Source organism: Lampetra fluviatilis, chromosome 65 (genome assembly GCF_964198595.1).
Source record: "Lampetra fluviatilis chromosome 65, kcLamFluv1.1, whole genome shotgun sequence".
NCBI classification, from domain to species: domain Eukaryota; kingdom Metazoa; phylum Chordata; class Hyperoartia; order Petromyzontiformes; family Petromyzontidae; genus Lampetra; species Lampetra fluviatilis.
The window spans coordinates 6,765,508-6,784,392 of record NC_136339.1 but is presented as its reverse complement, the minus strand read 5'-3'; positions in this window follow the sequence as shown (position 1 = coordinate 6,784,392).

Here is an 18,885-nt window from a genome sequence, read left to right as displayed (position 1 = left end):
GTACCTTTGCATCTTTTTTTATTAAAACTCTCACTGTGATACCTCTCAACCCAGCACGCGATACAAGTACAATAATACGACGTCGAATAGTTACTGCCGACATTGTCTACGGGGATTGAAATCCATCGGTAGATTTTTGGGTAAAAAAGTGAGTAGGGAGAAAGGAGTGTGGGGGGGGTCACGGTTGAAGTTGCAGCAATCGGCTCAGGTGAAGGCCTCCACATCGCGACGAGGTGGGACCTCTTCACAGCAGGAACTCATCTCTGCCCCATTGACAACGAGGTCCCTTTAAACCCCCTGCGTGGCTCCTCCCTCCGGCTAGGCTCCACCCACTTTCGGAAAGGGCTTCCCGAAAGCGACGTCCGTGACTTCTCAAAGTAACATCATCATCCATGTCCTCACGTGACCCCTCAGAGTGACACCATCCATGACCTTTTACTCTCCCCTCCCTCGCCCAAGAAGCAAGAGAGTCGATGATAATTGACCATCGATTAATCGAGTTATTGACGAATCAAGCGGGATCACGGCTGTGGGTGCACGGATTGTGTCACCGATCACAGCCCCCAGTCACCGCGAGACAAAGCTCCCCCGTGTAGCCTTGACGGACTGTTGGGGCAAGTGCTGTTAGCGAGTGGCAGACTGGCAGCGCCGGTGCAGGCTGCCGGCACTGTGGCACACGAGGGGGTGGGGTGGCCAGCACCACGCCCGGCCGCCTTTGTCTCCCCCAGTGTCGACGTTTACACATCGCACCAGGTGCTCATTTGAGGCTGAGTCGACCTAGTGCAGGGGCCGGCAACCAAAATAACAAGAAGAGCCATTTTTTGTTAAATTCGGTAAAACGAACTCGATGTGTCAAGATCCGCAACGCATTCAAATGCGAGACGGTGGCCGCTAATAAATGTCGCCACGCACGAAGCAGTCCTCGCCAGAGCCTCGAGCGGCTCCTGAGCCGCGGAGATGCCCAGACGCAGCTCAGAGCGCGTCACCGGTGATGGCCGTGAGCGGGGATCGGCCTCGGCTGGGCTGGGCTGGGCTCACAGCGCCGCCCGCACTCATCGCTAGAGGGCGGTGACGCTCACGCCGTGCCCCCCCCCCTCCTCCAGCCGGGGAGGGGGGGGCCCTTCTGCTCCCCAGAGCCGCCCCCCACAACGTCCCAACTTCAGCGGCCGTTCATTCGCCAGCACTCCGCGCCATGAAGAGTCACGGGGGGAGGCGGCACAGTGCGTAGACAACTTCCCTCCACAGTAATCCGACATTCCTCCTCCTCGATACTGACGGAACCATGAGCCGCATCGAACCTCGTCAACAGATGCGCACATCCCCTTCACGAATGGACGGTTCATAGCGATTGGGGGCCGTCCATGAATGACGTCACGCGATTTTGGACGATTTTTGACCCCCCCTCCCTCGTCACATGGCGTCACAAAAAAGTCAGACCCCCCCCCTCAAATATGACGTCACAAAACATGCTTCAAATATATTTAGACTATTGTCATTGTAGTGCGTATTTAATGTGGCGCTGCATTCTGATGTTGTAGGAGAATTTTTTTATTAAAAAGTATATTTAATTAAGTAGAACGTGTTGTCTATATTTATTAAAAGTGGCGCATTTTGACGTGACGTCACATTTCTCACCCCCCCCCCCCTCGTCACACATCGTCACAAATGTCTGACCTCCCCCCCCCCCAGGTGCGTGACGTCATTTATGGACGCCCCTTGTGACCATACAACCCGAACTGTGGACTGCGTGGAGAGTAAACCCATAGAGATGCATTCAAGACAAATCAGCGTGCGGTTGTGGCCACGCAACATAAACTCAGGGCTCATGCAGTGAACTCACAGAGACGAATGGAGATGCACAGAGACGTTGAGACACCTTCAAGGCGTGGCCACAGCGGGGCGACTGGCCACTGTGGACCGCACAGGGAATCCACTTTGGTCAACGGAGTTGGAGGAGGAAGAGCGACATGACACGAAGTCCCTCCGCTGAAGCCCTCTCCTCTCTCACGGCGTGGCAGCAGCAGTAGCATCAGCAGCAGCAACAGCAGCAGCATCAGTAGCATCATCAGCAGCAGCAACAGCAGCAGTCGACATTGGCATCGAGCTCCCGAACACATTTCCATCACGCGCAATGAATGAATGACACTCCATGATTTCAGCTGTCCCATATCATACTACTGCATGTATGTTGAACTTCGGTCGCACCGTACGTAGTCATCTAATCGGAGGTGCGGGGGCAGGACAACATAAAACTAAACACAAAAAGCAGTTCTAAAGAAATTAGTTTCTAATCAAGATTATGTATAAGTGGATAGCTCCAGTGGCTTCCCCATATCGCAAAGGAAGAGCGTTCCAGACGGCCGCTGAAGCGCATCGATGCAGCGACCACCGCCTTTGATCGATAGCCCACCAAAATCACCCAGAATTCCCCTGGTCTTGGCGGATTCGTGGAAGCTAAGCAGTGGTCGAGCCTGGTTCAGTGTTCGGATGGCTGCACCACGACGCATAATAACAGGTGGTATAGGCTGCTGCTGCTGCGCGCATACACCACGAGAGGGGAGTACAGCGACATCGACTGTTGTACTGTCCGCCTATGCTCCCACCACCGTCACCAAGTAGAACGTGAATATTGACTGTGTTGTTCAGAGCGCGGCTGACAAATGAACGTTCGTGAATTATTGACGCCACAGTTATTGAGAGCGAGCGGCTCGGTGTTGAGTTTATTGATGGGGCCACACGCCCCGGTCCTCCTGCGTTGTCTCAACGATGACGATGACAACGTCGCCTGGACGTTCATTATTCACGAGGTCGCTCAGCTTTCACGAGACGGTGCCCAACAGAGGCAGGCGGCACCTCCAGCAGCAGCAGCAGCATGCCCACCGTGCCGTGCTCACGGCGACAGTTTCAGTCTTGAGTTGAGTCGATTTTTTACGCGGATGAGCCCGTTTAGCCAGTAGCCTGGCGATTTTAACATCGACGAGAAAACGGTCCAGGTTCATTACGAAATCTACAAACTCTTTATAATTTACAAACTCTTTATAATCAGCGCACTCTTTATAATCTACACACTCTTTATAATCTACAAACTGTATCCAACTCGGCCATCACGGAACTTACGCCCCAGCCCAGAACCGTGAACGCGTCCTCGTCTCTCTCTTGACAGGGCCACGATGAACCCCCTGAAGAACCACACACACACACGGACCCCCTGAAGAACCACACACTCACACACGGACCCCCTGAAGAACCACACACACACACGGACCCCCTGAAGAACCACACACACACACGGACCCCTGAAGAACCACACACACACACGGACCCCCTGAAGAACCACACACTCACACACGGACCCCCTGAAGAACCACACATACACACGGACCCCCTGAAGAACCACACACACACGGACCCCTGAAGAACCACACACACACACGGACCCCCTGAAGAACCACACGCTCACACGGACCCCTGAAGAACCACACACACACACGGACCCCCTGAAGAACCACACACACACACGGACCCCTGAAGAACCACACACACACACGGACCCCTGAAGAACCACACACACACACGGACCCTTGAAGAACCACACACACACACACACGGACCCCCTGAAGAACCACACACTCACACACGGACCCCTGAAGAACCACACACACACACGGACCCCTGAAGAACCACACTCACACACGGACTCCCTGAAGAACCACACACTCACACGGACCCCCTGAAGAACCACACACACACACGGACCCCAATCCAAGGCGTGAAACTCAGGATCTCAGCAGTAATGTCTCAGTATAATAAAAGTTTTTTGGGTTACATTTTGGGTGAGATTAATGTGGTTAAACCCGCCACCACCGACACAGCCAATGAGTAAAGGCTGCCAGGTAAATAAAACGCGCCAATTAGTCGGGCTGTGGCGGGTTTAACAACGCATTTATATATTACACGATCTCACCCCCCCCCCATCTCTATTCTGGAGTCAGTAGTCAGGGCAGAGCAGCGCCGCTGCCAATCCACTGCTGGGCGAGGCCCCATCCCCACCTCGTAGTTTGCTGAATTTAGAAGAAAACGTTTTATTATTTAAAAACCCCCTCCACTGTGGACGTGTTTGTCTCCAGGATGAACGCCGCTGAGGCGTGCGTCGAGGGCGAGCACGTGACGGCTGGGGGCACGTGACGGCCGGGGGGCACGTGACGGCGAGGGGGGCGCGAGGCTGAGTGGGAGGCGATGCAAACCTCAGAACGGGAGGGACCGGTCGGTCCTGCACACGTGGAGCCGCACGCGAAGCCGAGGTTCACCCGAGATCCACCCGATGTTCACCCGAGGTTCACCCGAGGTTCTCCCCAAGTTAACCCGAGGCTCGCCCGGCGCACGCCTGCAGAAGCGAGTGGAGACGCGGCAGGCGACGAGTCCGCTGAGTTGGGGACGGGGGGAGGGGGCGGTGTGGGGGGGCACGAGGAGGAGGCGGGGAAGGCAGTTGATGTGGCCTCCCACCTGTTCCGTCTGTACGGGATAGCGCGTTGCCCCTTCTCACGAGTGCGGTTTCGCCCACGCGTATAAACGCGTGCTAGTTACAATCATAAATACATAGAATTGGCTGGCCATGTTAATGCTGTATGTAGAGGACCGCAGAGCTTTGGCAAGTGGAGGCGCCGTCGTATCGCCTGGCTGCTGCATTCCAGCTGCTCTGTGGTTGCTCGGCGATTGAGACGGAATTTGCATGAACGACGATGTCGCTTCCAAAAATAGATAAATAAGTACCCACGATGGAACACAAACACCCGGCTTGAATTACACATGCATGCAGTAACACCGTGGCACACACACAATGGCACCCACTGAATTAGAAAAGCATAAAGCGACATTGCGAGAGGAGCAATGCACGCGTTAGAGAACACGCGCAGCTCAGAGACATCATTCTGAGCGCCTATGAAGGCCGCCATTGAGGTACACGAGGGGGTGGGTGGCCAGAACCACGCCCGACCGCCTTTGTCTCCCCAGTGGCGATGTTTACACACCACACCAGGCACTCATTTGAGGCTGAGTCGACCTAGGGGAGGCCCAGGAGCGGTTCATATAATCGCCACTTTAATTGACCGTGAGCCGTGATCGAACTCGGGCCGCCGGGTGCGTAGCGCAGCTCGCTAACCGCTGCGCCACCTCTCCACACACACACACACACCGACCCTCACACACAGACACGCGCACACACCGCTCCACACACACACACCGACCCTCACACACAGACACGCGCACACACCGCTCCACACACACACACACCGACCCTCACAGACACGCGCACACACCGCTCCACACACACACCGCTCCACACACACACACCGACCCTCACACACACACACCGCTCTAAACACACACCGCTCCACACACAAACACACCGCTCCACACACACACACACCGACCCTCACACACAGACACGCGCACACACCGCCCATGCCCTTCGTGACGAGCTGTGCGTGGGCCGCCTGAATACGTGAAGAGTGTCACAGTCAGTGTCCTCCTCCTGCTCGCTCGACTCCTCACACATTCTCTGCGCGAGATCAGCAATTGCTCTCCCCGAGACACGCATCTTACGTCCGTCAATCTGACATCTTATCTCCCTGAGTCTCACAACTTCTCTCCCCGTGTCTCACATCTTCTCTCACTGGGTCTCACATCTTATCTCCCTGAGTCTCACAACTTCTCTCCCCGTGTCTCACATCTTCTCTCACTGGGTCTCACATCTTATCTCCCTGAGTCTCACAACTTCTCTCCCCGTGTCTCACATCTTCTCTCACTGGGTCTCACATCTTATATCCCTGGGTCTCGCATCTTCTCAGCTCCGAGTCTCAAGTCGGCTAGAGGCGGCGTGGCGGCAGGAGATGAGGTCGCGACTCGCCTCGTGCCTCCTCCTCCTCGGCGGCGGCGTCTTCACGACGCTCTCCTGGCGAGGTGAGACGAGACCTCGCTGCCCTGCACGAGTCCTCTCGCACGAGATCGTCTCCCTTTCAGTTCGTTTTGCGTTGCCCTGTGAGCCAATAAGCCCTTGGACTCGGTGTGTCATCAACACAAACAACAACGCCGGCGCTTCTCCTACAAACGCAACAAGTCACAGTAAAATAGATAAATGCTAATAAACAATAACAGATAAGAGACATAAACAAATAGCTAACAAATGGTAATCGCAATATGTCATACTTGCCCCTACAGTCTGTTAAGGCTATACGGGGGATCTTTGTCTTTATCTTTGTCTATCATACGGTGGGGAGTGTTAGTACAGCGATTGTGCTACGAGCCCGATGACCCGAGTTCGATTCCCGCTCACGGCCAACACCAGTGACGAATATCTGGACCGCTCCTGGGTAGCTGGCGAGATGTGTGAACATCGTCACTCGGGAGACAAATGCGTCCGGGCGTGGGGCTGGCCACCCACCCCCATGTATGCTGCTCCGGCCTTTATAATTGCTCGCTAACAACGCTCGACCCAAGTCTGTTAATGCTATAAGGGGGATATGTGCCAATCAGCTGATGATGCAGGATGTAATCCCCAGTGAGATTGTCCTCAAGTTTCATCTCAAAAGCCAAAATCATTTGGGGCAAAATTTGTGCACGCGACGCGGCAACTCAATGTGATGGGCTCTGCAGGGCTCCGGCTAAACAAATAGGACGTTTAGAGTGGCACGACAACCCCGGCCCCCGGTCGCAGGCTGGTCGTGAGTCGTCACGATTCCTCGGGCGCCGGGCTCGCCAACCTGCGGCTCGGAGCCGCGTGTGACTCTTTAGGGACTGCAGTGGCGGCTCTTGAGAGTCGAGAAAAATGTCTCTTCTTGTTATTTTTGTTGCCAACCCCTGGCCATGGGAGTCCAGTTCACCATGGGAGTCCAGTTCACCATGAGAGTCCAGTTTACCATGGGAGTCCAGTTCACCATGGGAGTCCAGTTTACCATGGGAGTCCAGTTCACCATGGGAGTCCAGTTCACCATGGGAGTCCAGTTCACCATGGGAGTCCAGTTTACCATGGGAGTCCAGTTCACCATGAGAGTCCAGTTTACCATGGGAGTCCAGTTCACATCGGAGTCCAGTTCACCATGGGAGTCCAGTTCACCATGGGAGTCGAGTTCACCATGGGAGTCCAGTTTACCATGGGAGTCCAGTTCACATGGGAGTCCAGTTCACCATGGGAGTCCAGTTCACCATGGGAGTCCAGTTCACCATGGGAGTCCAGTTCACCATGGGAGTCCAGTTTACCATGGGAGTCCAGTTCACCATGAGAGTCCAGTTTACCATAGGAGTCCAGATCACATGGGAGTTCAGTTCACCATGGGAGTCCAGTTCACCATGGGAGTCGAGTTCACCATGGGAGTCCAGTTTACCATGGGAGTCCAGTTCACATGGGAGTCCAGTTCACCATGGGAGTCCAGTTCACCATGGGAGTCCAGTTCACCATGGGAGTCCTGTTCACTATGGGAGTCCAGTTCACCATGGGAGTCCTGTTCACCATGGGCAGGGGTCGGCAATCTGCGGCTCCCTATCCGCATGCGGCTCATGAAGGACTGCTCCGTGACATTATTTATTGAGGACCACCGCCGTCTCGTATTCACCACAGAGCATCGCGGCTCTTGAAATATCGCTCTCTTGTCTCCTGCCCCCGTCCCCTCCCCCTGCTCTCGCAGCTGCCGCGGATGTCAGCAGAGCGACGCGACTGGAATGGGTCCGACAGGGCGCGGGCAGCGACGCGCTGCTGCGGGCGGGCACCAGGGACGAGGACCTGGCCGGCGTGACGCAGTTCGAGTGGCAGAGTCTGTCACCGCCAGACGCGTACACGATCGTCGCGAGCTGGGAGCCCACAAGGCCGGACGATGCCGAGGTGAGGACTGCACTTTTAATCGCCCTGGTGGGTGGCAAATGGCAAACCATTCAGCAACATCGTCAATACGATAATAGCAAATCACGCAATTGTCCAGGAAAGCCATTGTGAGCGCAATTGTTCTTTGTCAGGAAGGTTTCGCATTGATACCAGTTTGAACCGGTTTGATATCTTTTCTGCAGTTATTTTTGGTCTGGTGATCTGGACAAGCTTGAGTGCTTTCGTGCAGGATTCGTAGGCAACCAAAATTCGATTCCCACTCACGGCCTACACCGATAACGATTATGTGGTGCTGGCCACCCACCCCCTCGTGTGCCGTGCCAGAGTTCATATGTGCTCGCTAAAAGCACTTGCCCCAACAATCTATTAAGGTAATAGCGGGGATCTTTGTCTTTTACAGGATCACTAACCAGCCTGCACCAATGCTTCTGTTGCGATGGCATTTTATCATCGTACATCAATCCGAGTTATCCACTCGTGCGTCGTATTAATCAGATTCCTCCAGTACAAATAAATATTCTGACTCAGCTAATTGTTTCTCTGCTCACGTTGCAGCTGTCCCAGATGTTTGGAGGCCGCGCAAAACCCTTCGCGAATGGATCGCTTCAAATCAGGGCCCTGCAGCAGAGCGACAGTGGGGCGTTCAACGTGGCTGTGAAGAGGGGGATGAAAGTAACCAACACCAACATCAACTTGACCGTCTACGGTGAGTCCAATGTCACCTTCGTATACTTTTGGTGCCGAATCATTCTTCACCAACATCTTCAGCAGCAGCAGCAGCCCGTGATAGTCGGTGGTGGTGGCGGTGGTGGTGGTGGTGGTGGCGGTGGTGGTGGTGGCGGTGGTGGTGGTGGTGGTGGTGGCGGTGATGGTGGTGGCGGTGATGGTGGTGGCGGTGATGGTGGTGGCGGTGGTGGTGGTGGCAGTGGTGGCGGTGATGGTGGTGGCGGTGATGGTGGTGGTGGCGGTGATGGTGGTGGCGGTGGTGGTGGTGGCTGTAGCGCGCGTGCCTGCTGCACCCCAACAGGCTGTGGAGGCAGCAGCAGCAGCGAGGGTTGGGCGTCGATGAGGAGCAGTACCTCACGTGAACTCCACCTGTTCGTCTGTATGGGATCGAGTGTTGCCCCCTCGCATGCATGGGTTTAGTCCGGGTGCTCCGGGTTCCTCCCACTTGTATAAAACACTCGTTGACTGAAAACACGTCAATAGTGAAGATATATTATTTGGTGATGCTGCGACAGTGGTACACACGCACAAATAACAAAAACGGTCCATTGCCCAAACCATCGTCTATTTTTCAAGGCCACACACACTTCAGAATCAGAATATTTTTTTCTACCAGAAGAATCTGATGAGCTATAAATATTTTTTCCACATATTTCCAGTCCGGGCGGGTACACACACGCGTGCGTTGTTGTCAATGACACGGAACCGTGCCGAGTGGTTTTTGTTCACTTCGCTTGAGCACCACTGCCAATGCAGCAGCAGCAGCACTGAAAATAACGTCGTGATGTGCGATCTGCTCGTCCTGCCGCTCCCTCTCGCAAGGCCCTCTCGCGGCGTCGGTGAACGTCAGCAAACCGGGGCCTCTCAAAGCCAACAGCGACAACGTGAGCCTCGCGTGCGAGGCCAATTCCACGGACGGCGTTACATTCGCGTGGCGGAGGAATGGAGTGGAGCTGACCCGGCAGGACCCGCTGGGCTACTCGCTGTCGGAGGACGGCCGCCTCCTCACCGTCACCCCGGTGCTGCCGGGAGATGACCACTCGCTCACCTGCAGCGCCTCCAACCCGTTCTTCAGCTCGCAGAGCTCAGCCGCGGACATTGACGTGCACGGTACGGAGGCTGTGTGGGAGCCTCGCCGTTTGCCATTATCGGTGGCGAATTCTCATGGAACACGCGCACAAATCTGATGTCCTCTATTGCTGCTCTCAGCTGGATTCTGGAAGCTGCCCCAACCCTGCCCCTACTGAACCAGCCCCTACTCCTAGTGAGCCAGCCCCTACCCCTACTTACCCAGCCCTCAATTTCACACCCCTACCACAAGTCACACTGGTCCCATCCGTGTCCAGGGGGAAGAGCCTATACAGAAGGAGGCGGGGCCTAACATATAAAAATGGGCGGGTCCTCAAAAGGAAAGGTGCAGAGCCAAAAGAGGAAGAGGCGGGGCTTCATCAGGAAGTGGCATAAAGAAGATTGCGGTGGGGCCTGTAGAGGTTGAACTTCGCTGTTGATTCAGCCGATACGAGCATCACATCAAATAGGTGCGGCAGCAGCAGGCAGCAGCAGGCAGCAGCAGGCAGCAGCAGGCAGCAGCAGGCAGCAGCAGGCAGCAGCAGGCAGCAGCAGGCAGCAGCAGGCAGCAGCAGGCAGCAGCAGGCAGCAGCAGGCAGCAGCAGGCAGCAGCAGGCAGCAGCAGGCAGCAGCAGCAGGCTGACTGTTGTGCCGCACAAGCTGCCAGGGGCCAACTTGTTGAACTTATAAAGACGTTTTGAAGCGCACGCGAATAAAATACAAAGAGGAGAAACGTCTTCAGAAACGTCACCTGTTATATTCGTTGCTTTTAAGACCACACAGTGTTGTTGACAAACGTGTTGTTTCTTTTTTGTTCATTGTGCTTGTGCACCACTGCCAACGCAGCTGTACGTATGTATGTTGTACTTCTCTGGCACCGTACGTAGCCAACCGTGCGGATGCGTTCAGTCGCTATATAGTAAAGCCACGTCGTGTTGTAAGGCGCTGGCATCGTCACTTGGTGGGGCGCCACGGGGTCATCCCTTTGAACTTGTCCTGCCCCCCCCTCCGCCCCTTCCCGTGCACGGAGGCCCCCTCGAGGTGTCGGTGGACGTCAGCTGGCCGGGGCCCCTCAAGGCGGACAGCGACCACGTGACCCTCGCGTGCGTCGCCAACGCCACGAGGGGAGTGGCGGTGGCGTGGCTGAGGAGCGGCAAGCTGCTCGACTCCTCGGACTCGCCGCGCGCGTCGCTCTCGCGGGACCAGGCGAGGCTCACCCTGGCGCCGGTCACCGCGGGTGACAACGGCACCATCACGTGCCACGCGTCCAACGCATTCTACAACGCGTCCAGTCAAGCGGCGCTGCTTGACGTGCACGGTGAGGAGGAGCCCCCTTCCAGTCGCCACACCACTGCCCGTCCCATTCTACTCTTGTATGTACGTTGAACTTCTTTCACACCATACTAGCCATGTTGTATGTATGTTGTATGTGTATATGTACGTTGGAACTTGTTTCGCATCGTACGGAGCCAACGGTGCTAATCGGAGGTATGGGGGGAAGGACAACACGAAACACGAAAAGCAGTTTTAATTAAATTATGTTTTCCATCTCGATTTAAAAGTGGCATAGCTGCAGTCACCATGACCGGCATGGCCTGGGCCATCTAAGGTGAGTCCAATGCCAATGTCACCTTCGTAGAATTTCGGTGCCCAAATCATTCGTCGCCAGAATCATCTTCAGCAGCAGCAGCAGCAGCCCGTGATAGCCGGGTGGCGGTGGCGGCTTTAGCGCGCGTGGCTGCTGTACCCCACAAGTGCTGTGGAGGCAGCAGCAGCAGCAGTGAGGGTTGGTGGAGCACGGCACAGATGCTGTGAAACTCCCTTCGCGTGGGCGTTGAAGAGGTGGCGTCACCCTGGCTCGCCAGAGGGCAGCACAGAAACGTGTGGACTCGTCTCCATTTGTCCCAACTCCCTTCACACGGGCGTCGATGAGGAGCAGTACCCCACGGTACACCAAAGACGTGGACTCCACCTGTTGCTGCTGTATGGGATAGCGTGTTGCCCCCTCGCACTCGTGGGTTTTGTCCGGGTGCTCCGAGTTCCTCCCACTTGTAAAAACACTCGTCAATTGGTGATGCTGCATTGACAGCGGTACACAAATAACAAAAAAAGACCATTCCCCAAACCATCTTCTATTATATATTTTCCTTTCAAGGCCACACACATCAGAATTAGAATCTTTATTTCTACCAGAGGATTCCAATGAGCCATACAACTCTTGTCCGCAAACTTCGAGTCAGGGCGGGTACACACACGCGTGCGGTGTTGTCATTGACACGGAACCGTGCCGAGTGGGTTTGTTCACTTCGCTCGAGCACCACTGCCATTGCAGCAGCGGCAACACCGAAAATAACGTCGCGATGTGCGATCTGCTCGTCCTGCCGCTCCCTCTTGCAAGGCCCTCTCGCGGCGTCGGTGAACGTCAGCAAACCGGGGCCTCTCAAAGCCAACAGCGACAACGTGAGCCTCGCGTGCGAGGCCAATTCCACGGACGGCGTTACATTCACGTGGCGGAGAAACGGAGTGGAGCTGACCCGGCGGGACCCGCTGGGCTACTCGCTGTCGGAGGACGGCCGCCTCCTCACCGTCACCCCGGTGCTGCCGGGAGACGACCACTCGCTCACCTGCAGCGCCTCCAACCCGTTCTTCAGCGCGCGGAGCCCAGCCGCGGACATCGACGTGCACGGTACGGAGGCTGCGTGGGAGCCTCGCCGTTCGCCATTATCGTTCGCGAATTCTCACGTTGTTGTTTGTATCGCACGCACAAATCTGTTGTTATTTATTGCTGCTCTCAGAGGGGTTCCGGAAGCTTCTCCAAACCCTACCCCGACTGACCCAGCCCCTCCCCCTGACCAGGCCCTGGCACACTGGCCCCCACCACCCCCGCCTTTCACACCCCACCACGCCCCACGCCGGCCCCACCCACTATCCGGGGGGAGGGGCTCTACAGAAAGAGGCGGGGCCTAAAATATGGGCGGTGTCTAAATGTGGGCGGGGCCTAAAAAGGAAAGGAGCCGAAAGAGGAAGAGGCATAAAGAAGATTGCGGTGGGGCCTACACAAGTTGAACTTCCCAGTGGATTTAGCCGATAAAAGCACAACATCAAATAGGTGCAGCAGCAGCAGCAGCAGCAGGCAACAGCCTGGCTTTAGTGCCGCAGAAGCTACCAGGGCCCAACTCTTTGAACGTAAAAGGATGTTCCGAAGTGCAGGAGAATAAAATATGAAGATGTAAAAATAATTCAGAAACGTCACTTGTTATATTATCTTCCCTTTTAAGACTAGCCTTGTTGACAAATGTGTTTTGCAAAACTGCCAATGCAGCTGTCCGTATGTACGCTGAACTTCTCTGGCACCGTACGTAGCCAACCGTACTAATCGGTGGTGCGGCAGTACCGGCGGCATCGCCAGATAATTTGTATGTGTTCTGTCGCTATATCGTAAAGCCACGTCGTGTTGTAAGGTGCTGGCATCACTGGATGGGGCACCACGGGGTCATCCCTTTGAACTTGTCCTGCCCCCCCCCTCTGCCCCTTCCCGTGCACGGAGGCCCCCTCGAGGTGTCGGTGAACGTCAGCTGGCCGGGGCCCCTCAAGGCGGACAGCGACCACGTGACCCTCGCGTGCGTCGCCAACGCCACGAGGGGAGTGGCGGTGGCGTGGCTGAGGAGCGGCAAGCTGCTCGACTCCTCGGACTCGCCGCGCGTGTCGCTCTCGCGGGACCAGGCGAGGCTCACCCTGGCGCCGGTCACCGCGGGTGACAACGGCACCATCGCGTGCCACGCGTCCAACGCATTCTACAACGCGTCCAGTCAAGCGGCGCTGCTTGACGTGCACGGTGAGGAGGAGCCCCCTTCCACACACCACTGCACGTCCCGTTCTACTCTTGTGTGTACGTTGAACTTCTTTCACACCGTACGTAGTCATGTTGTATGTACGTGTGTATGATGCACTTCTTTCGCATCATACGTAGCCAAACTTGCTACTCGGAGGTGCGGGAAGGACAGCACTAAACACGAAAAGCAGTTTAAAGAAATTATTTTTTCAATTTCAAAAAGGCATCGCTCTACTAATCATTACCAGCATCACCTTGACCGTCTATGGTGAGTCCAATGCCAATGTCACCTTCGTAAACTCTTGGTGCCAAATCATTCATCACAAACATCATCAGCAGCAGCCCATGATAGCCGGGTGGCGGTGACGAGATGTTAAGTACCTCGCCTGGTCTACAGGAGGTCGTGGGTTCAATGCTGACCCACACGCCTGCTGCTGTGTATTTAGAGTTTGCAAGTTCTCCCCGTGGCTGCGTGCATTTCTCTCTGGGTTCTCTGGTTTCTCCCTCCACATTTTAAAACATGTGCTTCGAGTATTTGGCTGCTATAAATTTCCCACGATAAACCACTTTATTCGGCTGTCATTTGTGGCCAGGTCACTCCTGAAAAACAGCTATATAGAGCTAGTAGGCCTTACCTCGTAAAATAAAATAGTAGTTAAAACGCTGCAATAGTTTTCATGGTAAAATAATTGTGTGGAAATAATTTTTCGATGCACACACTTTTATTTGCACTCAAAAGTAGAAAGTACATTATTTTGACGCCAGAATTAGTCAAATTTGATGTGCTGAATAAAAGTGGGTGGTTTTCTTTCGATATGTTGAATTTGCTTCGTGCAAGCTACCCACTTTCATTCAGCACGTAACAATTGATTTATTTTGGGGTCAAAATAATGTATTTTCTACTTTTAGTTTTTTTACAAAAAAAAAGTATTCCTTGTGCTTGTGCGCCACTGTCAATGCAGCTGTACGCATGTAAGTTGCACTTCTCTCGCACCGTACGTAGCCAACCGTGCTAATCGGAGTCGCGGGAGAGTACCGGCGTCGTCGTCAGATAATTTGGATGCGTTTGGTTGCTCTACAATTATACGTAATAAAGCCACGTCCTGCCCCCCCCCCTTCCCCTGCACGGAGGCCCCCTCGAGGTGTCGGTGGACGTCAGCTGGCCGGGGCCGCTCAAGGCGGATAGCGACCACGTGACCCTCGCGTGCGTCGCCAACGCCACGAGGGGAGTGGCGGTGGCGTGGCTGAGGAGCGGCAAGCTGCTCGACTCCTCGGACTCGTCGCGCGCGTCGCTCTCGCGGGACCAGGCGAGGCTCAGCCTGGCGCCAGTCACCGCGGGTGACAACGGCACCATCACGTGCCACGCGTCCAACGCATTCTACAACGCGTCCAGTCAAGCCGCGCTGCTTGACGTGCACGGTGAGGAGGAGGAGGAGGCCCCTTCTAGCCGGCAAATCACTGTCCGTCCCGTTCTACTCTTGTGTGTCGAACTTCTTTCACACCGAACGTAGCCATGTTGTATGAACTTCTTTCGCACCGTATGTAACGCTGTATATATGAACGTATATACGTTAAACTCTCACACCATACGTAGCCAAACATACTAATCGGATGTGCGGGAGTCAGCAGCCTTGCCGTATTATTCAGACGCGTTCAGTTGTTATATCATAGAGCTAGAGGCCGACCGAAACAGAATTTCTGGTTTCGGCCGAAACTGAAAGAGCCTAGTCTCACATGGTGTTGGACCAGATGACGCCAAAAGGCTCTAAGAAAAGCTGTCTCGGGTGTGGACCAATCAATTTCAAGGACAGTGCATACATTATCAGAGTTGTGTTATTTGTTTGCATTCCGACCGCAGGTATTGTGGTCAATGCAAACATGACTCCTCGTAAAAAAAGGTGTCAGTTTGTTGCCAGCTAAAAGGGTAAAAAAATCAATTATCATATTTTGCTACTGGCAAAGGAGGTTGCAATGGTGATTGTTAACTTTTTGACTTCAGCCGAAACAGAAACGATGCCGAAAGAGGCCATTTGCCAACTTTCGGCGCCGAAACCGAAACCGAATTTCTGTCGGCCTCTAATTGGCAGACTTTGAATCTCGGTATCAACACTCGTATAGACTGAAGCGAACGCAACACATAAGCCAAGGCGGGCAGGCGGCTGGGAACAGACAACAGAGGCACTTTGTTGTCGTCCCGCCAAAGAGGCTCCACCCACGGATGGAGATGCAGGCTGCCGTCTGTTGACCGGTCGTATCTACATTAGCAGACCATGGTTGCGGCTGTAACCTCGCTCCCAAGCTGATGCTGCTGCTGACGTTTGTTTGCAGCCATTCGCAAAGAATTGCCTAGTGCCGACTGACCGGCCGATAGGCAGAGTGATAGACGTAGCACTAGCGTTATATTCTAAAAATAGATCTTCGGTTGACGAATGACGACCGAAAGTCAATATCAGTTTCGGCCGAAACCGAAACCAGACCGGAAGTTACAAATTGACTTTCGGCTGAAACCGAAAGTTTGCCCAAGAGGCCATTTGCCAACTTTCGGTGCCGAAAACGAAACCGAATTTCGGCCGGCCTCTAAATAGAGCCACGTCATGTTGTAAGATGCTGGTGTCGTCACTTGGCGGGGCACCACGGGGTCATTCTCTTTAACTTGTCCTGCCCCTCCTCCCCCCTTCCCGTGCACGGAGGCCCCCTCGAGGTGTCGGTGGACGTCAGCTGGCCGGGGCCCCTCAAGGCGGACAGCGACAACGTGACCCTCGCGTGCGTCGCCAACGCCACGAGGGGAGTGGCGGTGGCGTGGCTGAGGTGCGGCAAGCTGCTCGACTCCTCGGACTCGTCGCGCGCGTCGCTCTCGCGGGACCAGGCGAGGCTCACCCTGGCGCCAGTCACCGCGGGTGACAACGGCACCATCACGTGCCACGCGTCCAACGCATTCTACAACGCGTCCAGTCAAGCGGCGCTGCTTGACGTGCACGGTGAGGAGGAGCCCCCTTCCACACACCACTGCACGTCCCGTTCTACTCTTGGGTGTACGTTGAACTTCTTTCACACCGTACGTAGTCATGTTGTATGTACGTGTGTGTGTTGAACGTCTTTCGCATAATACTTACCCAACCGTGCTAATCGGAGGTACAGAGGGAAGGACAACGCTTAAAGCAGTTTTAAAGAAATTAGTTTTTCAATCTCGATTTGAAAGTGGCATAGCTGCAGTATGCTTCTGAATGTCAGAAGGAAGACCGTTCAAAATGGCTGCAGCACATCCGAAAGCGCCGCGCGATGCGGTGACCATCTTTGTTCAACGGTTATACAAAAGCTGCTGTACGTGATGGCAGTGACAACAATGAATTCGAAAACTCGATGCCAGTGTCGAGATCATCTTCTGGCTGCGACAAGATGGCTTCCGCGGAGAGAGCGCTCGTGTTGTTTTGATATTCCTCCATTGAAGGAGTGCAGACTCCGGTGGGTTTTCCGTACGGTCCATAGTTTGGGTTACCATGGCCGCAGTTGTACGAGTGATGTCCTCTGCGGTGTATAGACCAGAGGTTGCTGGAAGCAAAAGGATCTCGGAGGTAGTTCTGTGACATCCATTTCTGGAGGCCGCGTCCTGAGTGGACCGGAATGTCACTTGAAGAAGGGCTCTCAGAGCTAGCTCTGCTATATCTGCTTCCGTTTTCTCACAACACACAGAGAGAGGCCTGCGCTTCCCTGTCTAACCGGCTCGCCCCACGCCGCTCTTCCCATGATCGGAAGCAGGGGAGAGGTCAGCTAATAAAGACGAATTGATGAGTCTAGAGGCGATGAGTGAATACTCTGCATTGTGCTTTGCCCTCCTATTGAGGATCGAGTGACTCCACCACCGAGGGACACCAGAGAGATGTGGAATGGCAACTCTTTATTTTAAAGTCTTCTGAGGATTCGTGTATCGAATTATGACCAGATGCACACCAATCGACCCCACGTTACACAGCACTTCGTTACTCAATCGCTGTGTTGATGGGATTGAGTGCAAGTGTTAATATTTTGCACCCACGCCCGAGTTACTTTATTAAATGATTCAACTCGTCTTTAATTATCAAAATCTGAACTGTGAATATATTTACTATCATTAAACAATCAGCAGCTAATTAACATTACTTAATCCCTATACGTTGATTTATATGAGAATAATAACAGCAGTAGTTTTTAAGCAGTAAAAGCTATATTTTAACGGAGCTGTCAATCTGTGTGACCTGTACAGTGTCCACCCTCATCTGAATGCGCGATCTAACCCGAAAACCTCCATTATGGTGGGCGTGGCCTACTGTGCAGTCACGTGAGTCTCTGGGTCCAATCCATGGGCATCGTTATCTCCATTCACAATTCTGTGTGATTCATTACATTGAGCCCATCGTGCCGGATACATTCGAAGATTTTCTGAATGGATTCTTCACCTCGTGGCAACGTGTTACAGGCGCCGCTCGCCGCTGGCCGCAGCTGCCCCAAAAGGTGCGTGAAGGCAACGACGTCTTTGTCGTGTCGCCTGATGGCCAGTGACTGTTGTTAGTACTCGGCTTGTTTACCGTGCTCGCTTAGAAGCTACCGCGGGGACCTCTATCTTTGCGTTGGTGTGCGTGCGTGTGTGCGCGTGTGTCAACACCAATGACAATTATCTAAACCGCTCCTGGGCCTCCCCTAGGTCAACTCAGCCTCAAATGAGTACCACGGTGCGGTGTGTAAACATCCTCACTGGGAAGACAAAGGCGGCCGGGCGTGGTGTTGGCCACCCCACCCGCTCGTGGGCCGTGCGGGCCTTCGTAAGTGCTCGCTAACGGCACCCCCCTCCCCCCAACAGTCTGTTCCAGGCTATACGGGAGATCTTTGTGTTTTTGTGCAACACAGAGGCGGTCTCCAAGCCCACGTTCATGCTGACCCCGGCCACAGCAGTGGAAGGGAAGGACACCGTCGGGGGCCGGTGCGGTTGCAAGAGCGCCGGCAGCGGCGACTGTGGCGGTGGTGGCGCCGGCCCGGCTCCGCGGGTCTCCTGGCTCCGCGGCGGCCGCGAGTTCAGCCCCGGCGAGCGCCGCGGCAGCGAGATGACGATGGGGCCGGTGCGCCGGGAGGACCGGGGCAGCTACGGCTGCCGCATCAGCAACGCCGTGAGCGTGGAGAGCAGCGACCCACAGGCGCTCGTCGTCATCTGTGAGCGCCGGCGTGGCGGCTGCAACCACCAAGAGACCCATAGCGACTCGTGGAGACCCAAATAAACTCATAGAGACCTACAGAGACCCATAGAGACCCAAAAAAACCCTCAGAGACCTATAGAGACCCATACAAACTCATATGGATACATTAAAGACAACCACATTGGTGCAATTGTTGGCTATGTAACCCAAACGACGAACCA